At 42.3% G+C, this 16,628-nt stretch overlaps 1 protein-coding gene across 1 annotated transcript in view; it reads left to right on the top strand.

Annotated features, from left to right (window-relative positions):
• The window catches only part of LOC134910377 (fucolectin-like), a 96,717-nt gene that overhangs the window by 68,866 nt on the left and 11,223 nt on the right, over nt 1–16,628 (top strand). The window lies entirely within an intron of this gene.

Here is a 16,628-nt window from a genome sequence, read left to right as displayed (position 1 = left end):
GGTCGGCTTGTCTATTTATGCCCCACACACAATACAATTCAATGGTCCCTACAATCTCATTGTTCATTGGACACAGGAATTCGGCTTCGCATTATAACAAAAGGTCATAGGTTGATTCATACAGGTGGGCTGTGGCTACTTCCAACTGTTCAGGTGGGTGGGATACTGGGTTTCCCGCCGCATGGCTAAGTAAGAGCAAATAATAGTAAATGGACATAAACTTCTTATGTCCATAACTATTCGCACGAGCGATTAATCCGCTCCAAACCAACACCGGAATATAGCTAATTAAATACTCTTCCGATGGGTACTAAACACCACTGTATGACCCCTGTTAGACCCTTCGTACAATACAAAGAGGGATCTCTCTGTCCAGGAACATGCTATATTAACTAAACTTTCAGAATCTATCAAAGGGACCATGATCTACAAAATACATTATATAGTGAAAATATGTAACGATTGAGTCGCACGCTACGATCACATAAACTCTACCGTAAATACGCATACCGTGCGCCTGTGGGTGCCCGCGACTATGAGTATGCGCACGCACGGGAGAGCGTACGCATGCGCAGCACGGACCTGTATGAGGTGCAAAATATGGCAGTGTGCATAGAGATATTTTTCTGACTTTGACAGTCCACCCTTTGGCAGTCAACAATAACTGCCACTTTCTAAAACATTTCAAAAAGAGAAAAATACATGTCAGGGGTTAATACATTTCCATGGTTGGGTAAGGGAGGAGAGAGGAGAAGGTGTGAAGAGGGTATGACCTAGTGAGATAGCAGAAGCATGTGTGTATGAGTCCATGTTTGGGGGGTCATGTATCATCGTGCCGTACGTGTTGTACATCAAGCTTCGAGGTATTGCGAAGTATACATTTGAATTCCTTCTTATCCCGTATTAAGGGTCTGTGGATGGGCTGTCAAACTCTACCGAGCTCTTTTCGGCTGTGGTTGTAACAAAATGGGGGAGCACATTTTAGTTGATGATACATGAATGGGGGAATTATGTGATTGCTGATATCTGTGCCTGTGTTCCCTATCGACTATGTGTGTCATTACCTGAGGGTTGTAGAAATGAAGATAAAGAACACTTATGGTAAATGCTGTGGTATTCTATGTCAGGTTAATGTACATTTGTCGGTTGAAGTCTTGTTCGGTGTCTGTTGGTTGCAGTCTTCTTTGTGCTTTTGCCCATAAGGTGCGAGCAAAAGCTTATGTCAATGTCCATAGATTTACAAAAGTGTTGGGCTAGCGTAATTTTAAAATTTCTAGGGAAACTGGGGATCTATGGCATAGTTCATCAAATATCCGTGTATAAGGTTGTCAAAACTTCTTCTTTGATCTATCCGTTGTCTGTATATCGGCTCATCAAATTCCTCGTCCAAGTGGGTCTTTTTACCTTGGAGGAAAACGGAAAAACAGGTGAAAGAAACGGACCGTATAATCGCATTTTCATTACATCATTGTTTCTACCGTTGGGTCATAAATCAAGTCCATTGGAATTACAGTTTCCTCACTCCTCAGACTCATCACTCTGGTACTTTGTTTGCACTTCACTAAAGCCTGACCGCATCTAAATATCAATCCAATCGATATAATGACACCTAAGATACATAGAAGAAACTTCCCAACATCCATTATGACTCCTTGAGCCCAGTCTCCTAAACCAGAGAACCAATTTTGTGGGTTTAACCATGACACCCAACCAGTCAGCTCATTACCTACAGCAGCAAGAGTGAGATTGTGTCTCCTGCGAAATTCCCACTTCAATTGGAGAATATCATCCATCTTTTGGTCTATGACCTCGACCGGATCCTCGGTGCTATTCGTGATATATGTGCAACATTTCACGCCGTATTGCGTTGCCAGTGTGACACAATATCCGCCTGTCACTGCTGTGAGGTAATTGAGAACCATTCTATGCTGTACCAGTTCTGTTTTGTAAGCTTGAAGTTCCCTTCCAGTATACCTAAACGTGTCATCATACATTTCAGTGATATTATCTAACAAATTTGCGAGCGTAGAGATGTATCTATAGTTCATCACTCCCCTAGCGGTGCGAGTGAAATCTAACTCAAGCAGAACCTGAATCCCGGTGGATTCATGGATCAGATCAGAGGCCGGATGCTCTGACCTTTCTGTCAGTTGCCTTTTAACTACGTGCTCGTAATGGGTGTGAGTATAAGGAGCTTGGGCACCACGGTGTATGTCTTTCATTTTGGCATGTGATACAGTCATTACTTCAGGCAGTACTTTTCCAATATAACACAATCTTTCAGAGTTTGGGGCAAGCCACTTATACGCCTTTCTCACGCATATGAAATATGCATCATCGGGGAGAACATATGGGACGGATTAGGACATAACCATATTACACACCTTCCATGTGACATCTCCTAACCCTAATTCTTCCATCTGCTTAGTACACGTATCAGGTTGTACGATATGTGCACAGTATCCTGGTGATACCTCTCCAACTCTCGTAATCCTATTTCCTAAGGTATACCTATACCGGAAAGATTTTCCTCTACTGGCTATGTGGCGTATAAGCTCTGTATCTGTAGGCATTCTATCTGCTCTATGCGAAAAGGTCATGGTTTGGTTACTCCATGACACTTCCCAATTTCCCGGCTTTTGGGGATTGGAGATGTTAAAACATAATAGGGACCTATCCACATGGTATTGGTGGAGCTTCAAACTAGGAGGGCTGGAGATATTAAACCTCCTGTCCACCGGTCTCCCACCACTTAACTCAAGTACCTCCCCTAACGTTAAAGGAAATGGTACTAGCCCTGATTTGCTATGACCTTGAGGTACTTGAGAGCATACCCAACAATCTGTTTTATTTAACACACTGCCCACTAAGGAGTGATAGTCACTCAATGGATGCCGGTCCATATGGATATTAAAACTGGATTGGCATTTCTTAATGCACCCATCCTCCACTACGTTGTTACAGAGCCGGTAGGTTATGTTGAAAAAGGTATATAATAAATTTAATAAAAAAATGATTCACTCCTGAGGAAGCTGGGTGTCAACACCAGCGAAACGCATCGAGTTAGAGACTGCTGGTCACATCCTCAAAACTATCCTCAACATTGCTGGATCTTTTCATCACCATCACCCACACGGCATCAATTGGACAGCATTTCCCTGGACATTTCCATTTGCGGAGAAATTGGAGGTTTCCCTATCTGCTTGAAACGCTTGCATTGTTATGCTTCAAAGGGACATTCTTCACTCCATCGCTTTCATCAACTCTCCAATAAGTTCATGGACATAACTCCAGAGGAAGTCCTAGCCGGGGTATGAATTAACATATGTTGAGGAAATATGTGGATGTGCCATTCTACATGATCATTTAAACTCCTAATTATGCTATTTAGGCATCTGTGATTTTATGATATTATTTTTATTAAATTTATTATATACCTTTTTCAACATAACCTACCGTCCTGAATTTGTTTTAAATTATAGTATTATTTTTAATTTTTACAACTTAGCGCTGGTGACTACTACTTTTATTGCATATATATTTCTTTGGGGAATTACCACCCCCTACACCAGCAGCTTCCTGACAGTGCACTCTATTTCTTTCATACACAGTTGTTACAGATCCTACAGATACAGTTTTCTTCAGCTAACAATCCTTAAAAGAAAATGTTTACAGATAACATGGCTGCTAGATCGTTTCCGGTACTCGCCTTTGCTTGGTGATTGGGTTGTTATTGGAAATTTACACCTCTATCTTTATCATCAGGACCTTTCTGGATCCTTTCTCGACCTCACTGATACTCTCACCGAAACAGACTGCTCTGGTCAACATCATGGTCAACAGGAAAATCCATATCACAGTCTCTTGGGGCAAGTCCATCTTACAGGAGGAGAAAAGAAGAAATTTGTAATGGGGTACAGAAAATCAATTTGAGGGGGAAAGAAACTTGTTACGATGATTAGTTCTCTAGTCTTGTTGTTCTTCTTGTTCTGTCGTCATCTCAAAGGTGCTGTCTCTCAGTCTTCCAAACAAACATTCCGGTGATGCAATATTCTTCCAAACCAGCGATCTTTCTGTAAGGAGCAAAAATCCTGCATCACCATTTGTCTAACTGAGGGGTGACATACCATCTTTAAACCATGAAAACATGAGTGAGAAGAGAGAAAACAAAAAAAAACAACAGAGAGAGAGAACACTTCATATGTATATGTATATTACATAAATCAACAATAACCAACAATAGGAAAAGAGAAAAAAAAAACATTTTTCAAACATTTTAAAACATTGTCAGATCGTCAGGCTGCCATATCTATATGTCCAATGGTTTCCTTGCGCAGTCCCTTCCCCACCAGCACCCCCATTACTCCACTGTCTGTATCTGGCCAGGATACATTGATGTGGATAGGTCATGCTGGGGTTTGGTAGACTTCTGCAAAGACCAAGCAGATATGCAATGTTTGAGTCCTACCAATAATCGTCAGAGATGGGGAGAGAGAAAAAGAAACATTTCACAGATACATTTACAACGTTTCACCCGGTCATTCCTGTGTCTTCAGGGAATGACCTCCCAATTTATTAACTGTTACCTCAGGCTTACCATCCATCCTAGTGATCACCTTTCTTGACTACATCTCATGAGTGTGGGCCAAAATTCTTCCTATCTGATCTCTGATTATAATTTGGTGTGTCATTACTTTGCTCATTTCTTGGTCTAGGGGGTCTAACTTTATGTGGGCTGTTACAGTTGCTGGCATAATGCCCTTCTCTTTTACAAAGATAACAAATCCTGGGCTTCCTCCACGTGTCAGTGATCTGAGGTTTTGGTTGATTTGATGCCTCCTCAAACGCTCGGATGCTCATCACCATCAACCGTTTTCCCTGTACTTCCCTGCTTCCTTGGATATCATGGTTAGGTTGTTGTCTAGGAGATTGATATGACTTTTGTATTTCTCTTGATCTACAATCTCTCGCAAAGTGTCCCTTTTTATGACAATTGTAACAGACTTCCACATTTAAATTTCTCGCAGGGGTGTGGGGCTTTTGTTGGAGTGGTCTTGTGGTTAGGGCCTGTATACTTGCTGCCATTAACTTGTCACTTAGTGACTCTCTGTATCTGGTGATATTCTGATCATGATCAATAGCGGCCTCTCTTAATGCGGCCACCGAGATATCTCTCCAGTTTGGGTTGGTGGTCTGTACCCTTGTTCTTAATTCATCCTTTAAACCATTCATTAATACCTTAACCGCTATTCCTTTATGCTGTGCCTTTGTCTTGATGTCTGTGATCCCAGTGTTTCTAGCCATTATTTGCAGTGCTCGATTGAAATAATTAGAAATACTTTCCCTTTCGTTTTGCCTTATGGAGAAAATTTCATTCCACTTGACAGCGGCTGGGAAATATACTCCCAACTGTCGGTTGATCTGCTTAATACATTCCTGATTGTGTTCCTCCGTACAAGGTACCTCCGTGTCTAATTTACAATCAGCAATGAATTTTGCAGGGTCAACACTGGAGGGCAAACATGTCCTCAGCACGGTTCGCCACTCTTTGTTGGTGGGTTCTGTGGCGTTTCCTAGTTCTTTAATAAACCTTTGACATGCGGCTAGATTTTTCCTAGGATCAGGAAATTCAGACATAATTGACCTCAATTCGGTCCGGGACCAGAGACAGCGCATTGCACTGTCCTTGACGGGAATGATTCCCTGATCGTCAGTCTTCCCATTGGGGACTGCGATCACCCTGACCGGATCAAACTCAACTACATCATCTTGTGTTGGTCTTACAATATGGGGTACATCTGTTTGTGCGTGATATAAAACTTTGTACGTACCTGTGGACACGACCTCACCTGACCCTCCGTTAGGGGGTTTGATTATTGCCTTTACCGATTTGGTCGCGTCCACCTGGATGTCTTGTGTGATGGTTGTTGGAAGAGGTGCCGACATCGTTCTGGGCTCACTTTCTTGCAGGTAATCCTGAGGGAAGTTTAACATGGGGTGCGACTTGCACAGGTTAATAGTTGTACATTTAACAGTATTACAATTATCATTGTTACATTTATTACATTATTCTTATCATCTATAATACAGTTGTTAAGAGCGTTTTTGTTGTTCAACATTGTGCTTTTCTCCGCAACCATAACCCTCTCCATCGCCATGTCTCTCCTCCCAAGATAAGAGTCAGATATGTCAGTTACCTCTCTTTGAAATTCACTTTCCTGTTGCCAAAGTTTTAAATAATCATAATGTTTGCTCCGTCTCTTTGCTGATTTAATGAGACCTATCCTCCTCCTTAGATTCAGTAACACTTCTGGGCTAAAGCTGCCTATTTTCGGGAACTTCTCCCCGTCATGTACAGTCATTCTCTCCCATTCATCACATAAAACCTCTGTGTGTGAACCGTATTTTTCACACATCACGTACCTTGCCGTCCCGATTGGTCGGTTAACTAAATCAACCCGAACCAAGGTTGATCGCCCCCTACCTGAACAACTGGCCCCCATAACTCGTAGGGGTTGCTTTTCTTCAGCGAACCCTTACAAAAAAACCAAGATGTCCTGGGCAGGCTGGCGGCGAAGTTTACCGAGTACTCCACTCACTCCTCGCCCACGTTGGCCAGTACTGCAATCACTGTATCCAGAGCTGTGGTACCCAACCCAGGGCCCCTGTGAACCTTTATTTACTGGGGCGCGTTCCCCAGCAAGTATCGGTTGTTGGATAGTTCCTAAGTGAGCAGCGAACTTCCCTTAAAATAAAAAAATTACACAAATCACGTTAGAATGTACAAATAGCGTTTGTGACCCCTTTACTCTAGTGGTACTAGGTCAGATTACTAACTAATGTACACAATTACGTGCGGTACAATCGTTCAGAACATAAGCAACTAATCTTATGTACGGAGCGACCAACGGAATCGAAAATTGCGGCTGCGAAATCCGTCAGCCAGAGCTTGTATGGCCTATATGGGTGTTGCACCAACCCTTTCTTGGTGTTGTGCCTCTTGACTCTATAGCGGACTTCCTTGTCTGCTGTACCTGGACCTCCTGGTCTGTTCTGGACCTCCTGGTCTGTGCTACAGTATGACCTCTTGGTCCGCTATACTCTAATGCTCAAATTTTATGCTTAACCAGGGATGCCTCCCTAGCCACCATGTACGTCACTTACACGTATGTACCTTCACGAGAACTCGATACTTTTCTTGTGGTTCAACCTCAAAATTGTATAAAACACACTCACTCACCACATGTACACTTTTGTTTCTCTTTCTATTTCTGCGCAGAAATTTTCTCTTTAAACCAGATGTGTTGTAAATTAGGAGGAGGATCTGTTAATTTAAATTTCGGACACCAAAATAGATTTGCGCTATTTATCGCGTTGCGTTATTTATTGCGTAAAAATAACACTTGTGATTTGAGTTACGTGGGCGTACACGGACGCTCCGTTGTGTAATATACGCTGCGTGCGTCGGCCTTTGGGTTGCGTACGCAAGTCTCAGTCCTTTGTTAGAGACACGTGTACGCAAAGCAAAGATCCACCGTAACACAATTTATACGTTTATCAATGTAGATGATCCTTTATCATCTACCGCGCACCACACTGACTTCGCCTTGTCTCTCAGGCAAAGCTGTGTGTTTGTCTATACTTTAACTATATTACCTTTACTCTTAAACTATGAAATAGCGGCAAATCTCTCTTAGTACGTTTATCAACTTATAAAAATGGCAAACAGAAGAGTGACATATGAAAATACACGAGTGAAAAAGAAATGCAGATATATACGTGCGTGCGTGTGTACGCAAGACAGAAATAAACAGTTTTAAAAGACACTAGTGTGTTGTTCTTACCTCCGGTTCCCGGGTTCCTTCAGCACTCTTTACTTAAGCAAAGCAGACGCTTATCCCGTCAGCACTGCAAAGAACATGATCTCCCGCCCTTTGCTGATGGATAATGTCTGCTGAATCTACCTAGTGCAGATATGTGAAGGACTGGACGAGCCCGCAATTGACAAAGCTAAATATTTATCGTATATAAAACCCTTTAAGAGGTCTAAGAACACTGTACGCTATTTACGTATGGAATACCGTAAGGGTACGCACGTTGCGTAACGATCGCTTAGCCGTAGTCGAGACGCTCAAGCGTCACGTTCGCTCACGGCCAAGAGATCACAGGCAGGCACGCTATTGGCTGCCGACTAACGTAATGATTCGCTATAGCGTAGCGGACGCTCGGGACCACGAGGAGATCACCAGCGGCGCTGACGCTCACAATGTTAAACCTTTATATCTAAACCATAAACAGTGTATTATGCAGTAAAACCTTAGTGTAATGATAGAGTGTAAATGCAACACAGTATAACCTTATTAACTTAAAAGCTGTTCGAGCGTCACCGACACTCTGAGAATACTTAACACTATAAGAAATACACAGATACCGTGCTTAGGGTCCAACGCCTGATATATATATATTATGAATGATATACTTGCAAAAGAATTAACACAATACAAGTCATACACTACAATATAACATAGACTACCTAACCAGATAACTACACAGGAAATACAATACAATACAATTACGTTTTAAGGGAAAATAAGAGAGAAAGAGGAGAAGAGAGAGAGAGAGAGAAATGGCTCACAATAACAAGAAGATCAATATGATTGCGGAGAAGACTTACGCACAAGGGGAAACGATCGCATGCGCCTCGATATCCAGCTCCCGATTATCAGCAATGAGAACCGTTGAAGAGAGTGAACTGGATATGGTCGGCTTGTCTATTTATGCCCCACACACAATACAATTCAATGGTCCCTACAATCTCATTGTTCATTGGACACAGGAATTCGGCTTCGCATTATAACAAAAGGTCATAGGTTGATTCATACAGGTGGGCTGTGGCTTCTTCCAACTGTTCAGGTGGGTGGGATACTAGGTTTCCCGCCGCATGGCTAAGTAAGAACAAATAATAGTAAATGGACATAAACTTCTTATGTCCATAACTATTCGCACGAGCGATTAATCCGCTCCAAACCAACACCGGAATATTGCTAATTAAATACTCTTCCGATGGGTACTAAACACCACTGTATGACCCCTGTTAGACCCTTCGTACAATACAAAGAGGGATCTCTCTGTCCAGGAACATGCTATATTAACTAAACTTTCAGAATCTATCAAAGGGACCATGATCTACAAAATACATTATATAGTGAAAATATGTTACGATTGAGTCGCACGCTACGATCACATAAACTCTACCGTAAATACGCATACCGTGCGCCTGCGGGTGCCCGCGACTGTGAGTATGCGCACGCACGGGAGAGCGTACGCATGCGCAGCACGGACCTGTATGAGGTGCAAAATATGGCAGTGTGCATAGAGATATTTTTCTGACTTTGACAGATTGTATATGTGGAAATTTTTCACGCCAAGCAGCAATCCCTGTGCAAAACTCACATGAGAATGTTGGAGAAAGGGCTAGACAATAAAAGTAAGAAGGTGGATTGGACGGCTGAGAGAGTAGCCAGAATGCAGTATCTAAAGTGCATCCAGAAAGTATTCACAGCACTTCACTTTTTCCACAGTTTGTTATGTTACAGCCTTATTCCAAAATGGAATATATTTATTTTTTCCCTAAAAATTCTACACCCAATACCCCATAATGACAGCGTGAAAAAAGTTTTTTTGAGATTTTTCCTAATTTATAAAAAATAAAAAATTAAGAAATCACATGTACATAAGTATTCACAGCCTTTTCCATGAAGCTCAAAATTGAGCTCAGGTGCACCCTGTTTCCACTGATCATCCTTGAGCTGTTCCTACAACTTAATTGGAGTCCACCTGTGGTAAATGCAGTTGATTGGGCATGATTTGGAAAGGCTCACACCTGTCTATATAAGGTCCGACACTTGACAGTGCATGTCTGAACACAAACCAAGCATGAAGTCAAAGGAATTGTCTGTAGACCTTCGAGACAGGATTGTCTTAAGGCACAAATCTGGGTAAGGGTACAGAAAAATATCTGCTGCTTTGAAGGTCCCAATGAGCACAGTGGCCTCCATCATCCGTAAAAGAAAGAAGATTGGAAGCGCCAAGACTCTTCCTAGAGCTGGGTGGCCATCTAAACTGAGTGATCGGGGGAGAAGGGCCCTAGTCAGGGAGGTGACCAAGAACCCAATGGTCACTCAGAGCTACAGCATTCCTCTGTGGAGAAAGGAGAACCACAAAATTCTCTGATCTGATGAGACAAAGATTGAATACTTTGGCGTTAATGCCAGGTGTCATGTTTGGAGGAAACCAGGCATCGCTCATCACCAGGCTAATACTATCCCTACAGTGAAGCATGGTGGTGGCAGCATTGTTGTGGGGATGTTTTTCAGTGGCAGGAACTGGGAGAATAGTCAGTATAGAGTGAAAGATGAATGCAGCAATGTACAGAGACATCCTGGATGAAAACCTGCTCCAGAGCTCTCTTGACCTCAGACTGGGGCAAAGGTTCATCTTTCAGCAGGACAACGACCCTAAGCACATTGCCAAGATATCAAAGGGCTGGCTTCAGGACAACTCTGTGAATGGCTTCAGAACAACTGAGTGAATGTCCTTGAGTGGCCCAGCCAGAGCCCAGACTTGAATCCGATTGAACATCCCTGGAGAGATCTGAAAATGGCTGTGCACCGACGCTTCCCATCCAACCTGATGGAGCTTGAGAGGTGCGGCAAAGAGGAATGGGCAAAACTGCCCAAAGTTAGGTGTGCCAAGCTTGTAGCATCATATTCAAAAAGACTTGAGGCTGTAATTGATGCCAAAGGTGCATCAACAAAGTATTGAGCAAACGCTGTGAATACTTATGTACATGTGATTTCTTAGTTTTTTATTTTTAATACATTTGCAAAAATCTAAAAAAAAACTTTTCTCATGTCATTATGGGGTATAGTGTGCAGAATTTTAAGAGAAAAAATACATTTATTCCATTTTGGAATAAGGCTGTAACATAACAAAATGTGGAAAAAGTGAAGCACTGTGAATACTTTCTGGATGCACTGTAAATTGTTGTTCCAGTCAGATAGTGTAACCCTTCGCAAGAAATATTTGGTATAGTGTTTGGCTTGAAATTTCGCAAAAAAAGGTTGATTTCTCGTAAAAATTATTTTTTTCTAAAATTTGAACATGCGTCATTAAAGCCAAACGTGAGGTATTTGTCAAATATTGTGGTTTTGCACTGGTTCTAGCAACAATTCCAATCGCACAAACTGCCGCAAGGTGATTGACAGAAAGAGGGTGTTTCTGGGTGTTAACTGACCGTTTTCAGGGAGTTCATAGAAAAACACAAGCGTGGCTGGGCGTTCACTGGGCGGGTGTGTGACATCAAAAGCCGTCCCTCCGTCGTTAGAATCAACGCACAGGTTAAGTAACTCCAGGGCTGGTCTTGTTGTGCACGAAAAGATTTTGCAGGCGCTCTGCTGCACAGGCGTTCGCACTTCTGCAAAGCGAAAATACACTCCCCAGTGGGCGGCGACAATGCGTTTGCACAGCTGCTAAAAACTGCTAGTGAGCGATCAACTCGGAATGATCCCCAATATCTGGTATGCGTTGCTGTTCTAGTGCAACATTAGCGTATTTCTTGTGACTAGAGATCCAATCTTTTATATATCTGCATATAGCAGCTTGATTATAGAACATTAAATGAGGGACATTAAAGCCTCCTTCAGATTTTCTTTTTTGTAAAATGTTAAGGCTTATCTTCGGTTTGTTGCCGTTCCAAATAAATTGACGGAAAACATTGTTCAGTGATTTCTCATCTTTATTAGTAAGAATTAACGGCAGGACTTGTAATGGACTTGTAATGGATACAGTATTTTAGGAAAGGACATGATTTTTATTAACTGAGCCCTGCCCAAATAGGAAAGTTGTATTTTGCTCCATTCTGTAAGTTCGGCAGTGACTTTATTTATTGTCTTGGTTATGTTAAGAGTATATAAAAAGGAAATATATTTTGGAAGTTGGCTTCCTAAATATGAGATACTAGAAGAAGACCATGAAATATTGAGGTTGCGTACCCAAATGGGGCACGTGTTTTGGGTAAGTGACATGGCTATAGATTTGTTAAAGTAAATAATAAAACCAGAAATGAGACCGAATTGTGTTATTGTGTCAATAACTGTTTGTAGAATATTTTTTGGGTTAGAGAGAAATAATAATAAATCGTCCACAAAGGCTAATAATGTAAGAGAGTGAGCACCAATTTGATTGACTTCAAATAATAATAATAATAATAATAATAATTTTATTTATATAGCGCTCTTTCTCCAATAGGACTCAAGGCGCTTAACAGATACATAGCATAATATAGTACAGAAAATAATGAAGTACATTTTCATAAAATACAGAAGCATGAAGATACTAAAAGGGACATTATGGAAATGCTTGAGTAAACAGAAAAGTCTTGAGTCTACTTTTGAAGGATTCTATAGTTGGGGCCTCTCGCACTGTGCGGGGAAGTGAGTTCCATACAGTCGGAGCCGCATGACTAAAAGCTCGACCCCCAGATGAATTACGGTAGATTCTAGGTACTGCTAAAAGTCCTTCATCTACAGATCGCAGTAATCGAGTGGGGCAGTATGGGGTCAGAAGCTGTTTTAGGTACCTTGGGCCTTGGTCATGTAATGCTTTGAAACTCAGTAAGCCAATCTTGAAGATGATTCGCCATCTTACAGGCAGCCAGTGAAGGGAGTAGAGGATGGGTGTTATGTGGCTAGAACGGGGCTGGTTGGTTAATAGCCTGGCAGCTGTGTTTTGCACCAGCTGTAAGCGTTGCAATTATTTTGCTGGTAGACCAAGGTAGAGGGCATTACAGTAGTCTAAACGAGATGATACAAATGCATGTATGACTTTTGGCATGTCATCTGAGGGAATTAAGTGCTTGATTCTGGCTATGTTCCTCAGGTGAAAGAATGAGGATTTGATTGTGGCTGATATCTGATGTTTAAGTGTCAAGCCACCATCCAGGACAACGCCAAGATTCCGCACACGATCACTGGTCTGTAATTCTGAATCCCCGAGTGTAAGTCCAGTTGGTTGGCTATGCTGCAGTCTTGTCCTTTGATGTTGCGGTCGTATCAAAAGGACCTCTGTTTTATCTGGGTTCAGTCGCAGCCAACTGGCGCTCATCCACTCCTGTAGTTCAGCTAGACAGCCATTTAGGGTGGCTATTGGGTTATCAGTGCCCGGAGCAAAGGACAAGTACAGTTGTGTATCATCTGCATAGCAGTGGTAGACCAGGCCATGGCGCCTGATTATTTCGCCCAATGGGAGCATGTATACTGCAAAAAGCATGGGGGATAGTATAGAACCTTGTGGGACACCACATGGCAATGGCACTGGTGGTGATGAGTATAATCCAGATGATACTCTCTGTGACCTGCCTGTGAGAAATGATTTGAACCAGCTTAGGACTGTGCCATCCAGACCACAGAAATGTATCAGTCGCTCAATCAGAAGCCCATGGTCCACGGTATCAAATGCTGCCGAGAGATCCAGAAGGATTAATATTGAACAGTCACCTCTGTCTCTTGCCATCAGAAGATCATTTAACACACACACCAGGGCTGTTTCAGTGCTATGTCTTCTCCTGAATCCTGATTGAAATGGATCATAAATATCATGGGTTGTCAGGCGGGTTTCCAGTTGATTTGCAACGACTTTCTCAATAACCTTTCCTAGGAAAGGAAGGTTTGATACCGGTCTGTAGTTGGTCATGCAGTCGGGATCTAAATTAGGTTTTTTAAGAAGCGGTCTAACAATTGCTTCCTTTAGGGCTCCAGGAAAAATGCCTGTCTGCAAAGAGCATTGAACAATTTTTGTAAAGACAGGACCAATTATATCCATACAACCGGTTAGAAGCTTGGTTGAGGCTGGGTCCAGATCACAGGTGGTGGGACGCAAAATCCGAGCAATTTCAGCAGTGTCCTTTACATCCACTGGGTCAAAGCTGGTCCATGAAGGCAGGTAGCTTATATTGGAGGGCTTTGTAGTTTGGCACTCCTTTGATGGCACTGTGGAGATTCCAGCCCGGATGGTGGATATTTTATCTGCAAAGAAGTTTGCAAACTCGTTGCATCTTGCCTGGGAGAGGGTCTCATCAGTCTGCAGGCATGCTGGCTTGCAAAGCATCTCCACTGTGCGAAAAAGTTGAGCTGGCCTATTGTTTGCTGCTGTGATCTCATTTGACAGGAACTGTGCTTTCTTACGAGTGATTGTCGATTGATATTCTTCGTTATGCTTTATTAGTTTTAGTTTGTCATCCACTAGGTTAGTCTTCCTCCATCGTCTTTCCAGTCTACGCCCCCTTTTCTTGAGCTCACTAACACTGTTGTCAAACCATGGAGCTTGACGTTGTGGTTTACGAGGTCTTAAACGCACAGGGGCGATAATATCAATTGCAGCCATAAGATCCCTATTATAATAACGGACTAGGGAACAGGGATCTTCACAGGCACCCAGTATAGCAGAGAGATCCAGATTTGCTGCAAGAGCCTGGGGAGTCATACCCCTCCTTGGACGATACCTGGTCAACTCCACGGGCAGAGATCTTATTTGAGGGGTTGCAACTGAGAACCAGAGGGAGTAGTGGTCTGACCAGATGACTGGGTTTATTTTTAGGTCAGTGACTTCTAATCCAATCTGAAAGACAAGGTCGAGGGTGTGACCACTTTTATGTGTGGCAGAGGGAACGACCTGTGTGAAGCCCAGACCATTCATTGTGCACAGGAGGTCTTGGCCAAGGCATGAGAGCTCATCATCCACCCATGCATTGAAATCCCCGAGGATGAGCCATCTTTGATGTTCCAGAACCAGGCCAGCAACAGTGTCTGCAATTTCTTGTAGAAATATCTTTCCATCTCCAGGTGGCCGGTAAATGAGAAGTACTCTGAAACCTAATCCTGTCGAACTCCGGGCAGCAATGCACTCGAATGAGCGAGTAGTTTCAATAGGGTGGACCCTAAGTTTAAGTTCTTTTTTGAAGCAGATAGCCACCCCGCCACCCCTGCGGTCCAGTCTTGGGTTGTGGATGACAGAGTAGTTTGTTGGTACTGCAGCCTCCAATATAGGTGCTGCATTTTCATCTAGCCAGGTCTCTGTAATACAGGCTAGATCTGCAGATTCAATAAGGTCAGCAATTGTTGCAGTCTTGTTTCTTATAGATCTGGCATTACAAAGGACTGACCTGATTGGGCATACCAGAGGGCCTTCAGTTTTCTTTATGTTAAGTGCAGGAGCTCTGGGTATGGGGGTCACAAAGTGAGAGTTGACAGTTCTGTCCTTCCAAACACAGGGCCGTCTTTTTGTTATCACTTCTATTTGATTGTTCTTTGAGTATGGGGGTGAGCAGGTGGGCAAAGGACTTAGATGGTTACCGGGGGAAATACATTTCCGGCCTGCTCGCTTCCCACGAATGCGCCTGTGTTTTCTTTTTAAAATGCCAAAGGATTGGAGAATAGAAGCCTGTGATGGTGTGATAGGAACTGCAGAACGTGGTGGGCGGAGTGAAAGAATGAAGCTGGAGCAATACGTATACATTTGGTCATCAATGACAGATTACTATAAGTTTGAGCTGCATATGATGAGAGAGGGAGAGAAAGCAGTGTTTTTTTTTTTTTTTTGTGTTTTCCCCCAATTCGGTATGTGATCCAAAATTATAATGGGATTATGAACAAAGTTATTGCTATAACCTATTGGGTGTATTTGAAGCAAGTAATAAATAAAATAACTGTTGATTTAGTCAATTATCCTAGGATAGGCAGTCTTTTGGAAGGTGTTAGAAGCCAATTCCTACTGTGTAGGTGTACTTTCATATCCTGTTAGATTCTTACTTAAGGATCCAGAGCTAACCTGAACAAGACAGGGGACATGCAGCACCTATGTCTCATTCCTCTCTGGAGATTGACTGGGTCACTAAATAGGTTATTGACTATTAAGGTGGTTTTAGGTTCAGTATATAAAAATGTTATCAAACTGATAAAGGAAGGACCAGAATTTCTTCTCTCTAGAATTTGATACAGGTATTTCCATGAGATCTGATGGAATGCTGTTTCCGCATGTAAACTTTAAAGCATCTTGTCGTGATTTTTCAAAGATTTTGTTGCTATTATTGCAGATAATGCAGATCTAATAGCAAAAACTGAGTGCCTGTAGTGTGTGAAGCCTCACTGATGTTGTGTAAGAATAGAAGGCTTTATAGATTGTAGACGTGAGGACATCATTTTTGACAGTCATTTAAAATCAACATTTATAAGCTTAATTGGTCTAAATGAGTCCACTAATTCTGGGCCCTTATTGGGATTTGGTTATAAAATGGTATGGGCTTCAGTTAAAATCAGTGTATTTGGGTTTTCCTTTGAATAGAGGGGGAAATAATTCTATAGTATTCTCCACTCAGTCCATCTGGACCAGGAGATGTATACAGTGTAAGATCTTGGATAGCCTTTTTAATTTCATCTTCTGTGATATCTTCTTCCAAATGTTCTAGTTGTTGTGTGCTTAAAGTTGGTAAGCAGATTGTATCTAGAAGAGATTTGGTCAATAAGGGTGCGTCTGGAATTTCGGTGTAGAGAGTTTGGAAATATTTTTGGAAT

The sequence above is a fragment of the Pseudophryne corroboree genome, chromosome 4, assembly GCF_028390025.1.
Source record: "Pseudophryne corroboree isolate aPseCor3 chromosome 4, aPseCor3.hap2, whole genome shotgun sequence".
NCBI classification, from domain to species: Eukaryota; Metazoa; Chordata; class Amphibia; order Anura; family Myobatrachidae; genus Pseudophryne; species Pseudophryne corroboree.
Note: the sequence above shows the minus strand (reverse complement) of the source record. Positions and strands in the feature narration are given on the sequence as shown.